Genomic DNA, 4,253 nt, shown 5'->3' on the forward strand with positions numbered 1-4,253 from the left:
TTGTCAGTCGGCATCGCCCCTTTATCCCCTTCTGCCTTTTGGCTTCTGATGTCTCTCCCACCTGCAAGGGCTGGACTGTGCTATGTCATGCCATAAAGCAAAACCAAGTATTTTCTGGCTTTGCAAATTGTCTCTTCTGGGAACCTATTTATCAGAAGGTGCAATACAAAAGGGAGGAAGTGCTGTAGGTAGGCATTATAAATTCCATCTGGGTTTCAGAAGTTGAACCGTCCATTTTATTCTAGAGGGAGATGTTTTCTATATATCTCCTGATTGCCCATTCATTCTTTAATCTTTATACATGAAAAGCTAAAAGCAGAAAGCCAGGGACGAAAATTTTCCCTGCAAATTGTTGAACATTTGCAACAGATATAGAAAATCACAGTGTGAAAGGCTGTTAACGCTGTGAAAAGGATAAATTGGAGGCGCCACAGGAAGTGGAGGTTTTACATAAGGACAAGGAGCCAGCCAGAATTTCCAAGGCCATTTGGTAATAAAGGAAATTATGATCCACATAAAGCCCACTTTGGGAAATTTACATTTTGATGGATAACACGCTTATAACAATTAGCATGAAATGTTTCTGGTTTACCTGTGACATGTTTCTAATAGAGAGTCTGCGTGCGTCCTCAGCAGAATGTAACTGCTAATATTTGAAGTGCAGGTAATTCCTTGCTTCAAGTTTAAAATACCATAATGCTCGCCTTGCTCCAGGCAAGCGAAAATAAAATCTCAATTAAAATAAAAGCAGGCATGGTTCCAGTTAAGCAACGATCATTTAGAGAATTAATGCAATAAAGGTTTCCCTGCAAACTGCATAGTCAGTGTGACACTGGAGCAGTGATTGAAGACCGAGACCTCAGTCCCCTGGTCCCCCAAAGATGTCTTCTTCCCTAGGCTCACCTCCCACTTTACCTCTATGGACAAGAGCTTCCTAAGGATACAAAAATGAAATTGGACCCATCACCCTTAAGACCTCATCCAGCTTTGAAATGCTACACTTTATGATGGAAGCAACTACTGGAAATCCTCATAGCATTGAGAAATAAGAGTACTCAAAGGGACTCAGTTGTGCTAAAAAAAACCTAAGCTCAAGAAAATGAAGAAAGTACTACAGGGAGTAGGTACAGAAATTGCAAACAGGCAAGTTTACAGCAGATTGGTTTTCTCTGATTTGTCTGGCTACCACAGCATGTTGGTTTCGAAACTCATTAATCTTTTAAGTGTCCAATTTGCAACAAGACACTGTTTTCTTTTTATTTCAATTTTTCCTTGTAACTGACATATGATAAATACATCTATTTATGGGGTGTAAGATGGTGATTTGACTCTTGGCCTTCTTTCTCAATCTCCTGCATCCAATTTACATTATCTGCCTGTCTCTTTGGAAAGTTGAAGTTGAACTTGGACGGATCCATTCATTAAATCATAATTTGAACTCTAACTCTGAGCCCCAAACATAGTATTTTGGTTTTAATAGTAAAGACAGCTCTAGTGTCTGGTTGGGTAATTAACACCAGTGAGTATTTCCATCTTAGTTGGAAGTCTTAGAGGAAGCTCCTTCACAAAGATGGGTTTGTCCAGCTGCCTTTCTAAAGCAGAGGCCAACTACCCCTACCCTCAAAGCCCAGGACACAACAATTGTCAGAGTGTCTCTGAAAATGGGAGATTTGTCCTTCTTTATCATTATGAATTTTGTTGAGCTCCTGAATTCAAGGTTGATGTCCCTGTTCCCCTCTGGGTCAGACAAGCACTTCCTTTCTCCCACACAGTCAGTGGTTGTGGGGTTTTTGTTACTTCTAAGCACGTTTTGCACCAAGACAGTAATTTAAGGCAGATAGAAGAGGGTCCTTCTGTCTTCCTAGCTCTGCTGCTGTCTTGTCCGTGTCTCATTCCATTTCTTCTGACCACATCCATTACTTTCCATCCATGCTCTCTGTTCAATCCAATGCCAATCTCTGAGTGGGGAAATGAGGCAGATCTTTCAGTGTTAGTAAAAATGGTCAATAAATTTGTATTTTTACGTATCTTTGCTTATCTTTGGGCTGGGTATAAAGGAAAAGGGGGACTATTTATTATAGGAAAGCACCAACATACACATTAAAATAGCAGGAGAGGGGATCAGAATAGAAAATACAAATGCAGAGAGATGGCAAGATGACTCAGTGAGTAAAGTTGCTCCCTACCAAGACTGACTGACTAAATTCAGGGCACAGCTTATCTGCTCCATCTGTTACATCCCCTTCACCCCTAAAACCATTTTATTTGCTTCATCAGTGGCATCCTTTTACTCTTGACATTGTGAATTGCTGAATCATGAGGATTTCACAATAATAATAACAATAACAACAACAATAATAATAGATTTTATTTTAACTTTAAAGATTGAGTTCATGAGTAATATTTGGAAAACAAGATTAGTCATTTTATGCCCTATGAGTGTAATTGATATTACAGGGTATAACATGAAGAGAAAAAATCAGAGATGCCTCTGAGAGCGTTTGCTACCTATTATGGGAATACATGGGGAGAGTTATTAAGTGACTGTCCTAGAAACCAACCCTAGTCTTTCATAAACACCAGAGCAGCAGCTATCAAATCAAAATCCATTCTATTCATAACTAAAAGCACAGGTATACCAAGCACTCAAGTATCAGATGCAGATGCCTACAAACATACAAACAAAAATACAAATCCACTTTTTAGAAGTGTGTCTTCCCCTACCCCCTTTCTTTATTCTTTGTATCCTCCCTTCATCAAAAAGACATTAAACCTGAACATGTGCATACCTGAGAGCATGCTTGTATCAGCTGGTTGGGGCGTGCTAGGAATAACACCATAGACTATCAGATCAAGAAAATAAACATAAAGAAATTAAAATAATACAAAGCTCAATGCTAAAGTGCTTTCCTAGTAAGTGTGGAAATATAAGGTCTTGGGCACAACCTTAGCACTGGAAAAGACAAAGAAGAAAAATCAAGAGAACAAGGTTTCCCTTCTTTGGGAGAAAAAAAAATACAGTCATTGGTAAAAGAATAAGGCTAGAATGAATGCTGTGATATTGCCTTGAAATAGGAAGCAGTAATTTAAATTTGGTGCATACATATATACATATATGTCATATACATATACACATACATAAACATCATATACACATGTATGCATATACATATATACATACATACACACATGCACACAGACATGTGTGAGTATGTACACACACATACACACATATATGTATATATACATATATATATATATATATATACATATATATATATATACATACAGACACACATACACATTGCAAAGCACTGGAATCTGTTCTATCTCAAAATATGCCAATTTGGCTTAAGATATATTTTAAGCTGAAGTCAGTTGATACAAAACAAATACACCACGAAAATGTGTTTTTCAGCTCTTCTGCTTTGGATATTATGCAATGTCTTTGTATGATGAAGACTCGGTCCCCAGCACAGTGTCAGAGAAGAACTTGGGCAATGTGATTGGGTGAGATGCATGTTTTTATAGATTTTCATTTGTCAAGAAATATTTGGAGCTGTGATCAGAGAAGGTAAGATGGGCAAAGGAGATAAAGGACTTTTCTCCATCTAATATAAAATCAATATACTTGTAGGTGTTGAGGTTTGCTCTGTTGCTATGGACTGTAGCATTAGATACTGGTCCCCAAGGTCTGATTGTGCCCAGGGATAAGTTAATCTTCACATACACCAAATGATGCTATGTAATCTTGCCCCTCAATTTAAAACTATCAGTTGACCAAAGTGCGAGCATGCACTGGACCTAAGCCAGAGAGGAGCTCCCCATTCTCATAGGAGAAGGGAATGGAGGAATCTGTCAGGGGGCAGGGGGTTCCTAAGAGGAGAGGAGAGGCTGATCTAGAAAACACGTAAGTGGCACAAATTAGAAAAAACAAAAACAGAACTATTGGTTGAATAAAGATGCCTACAGCCTATAGCTGAGCGCAAGAGAGGTAGACACTGCTCCATTTCCTGGGACTTAGGGTCAAAAGCAGAGACCATGAGAAAAGAGGAGAAAGGAGAGGAGAGGGGAGAGGAGGAAATGGAAGGCTCCGTGGGGGATGTGGATCATGAGAACATGGCCATGAGGGCTAGCCAAGTGGAATAGGAGCCGACCAAGCAGAACATGACAAGCTATATCTGCCCAGCTCTAGTCCTGTTAAGTTTTATTAAAAATATAAAGATTTATTTCTTTTATTTGGGAACTAAATG

Source organism: Mus caroli, unplaced genomic scaffold (assembly GCF_978045245.1).
Source record: "Mus caroli unplaced genomic scaffold, Mus_caroli_1 scaffold_19, whole genome shotgun sequence".
In the NCBI taxonomy this organism is placed as follows: Eukaryota; Metazoa; Chordata; class Mammalia; order Rodentia; family Muridae; genus Mus; species Mus caroli.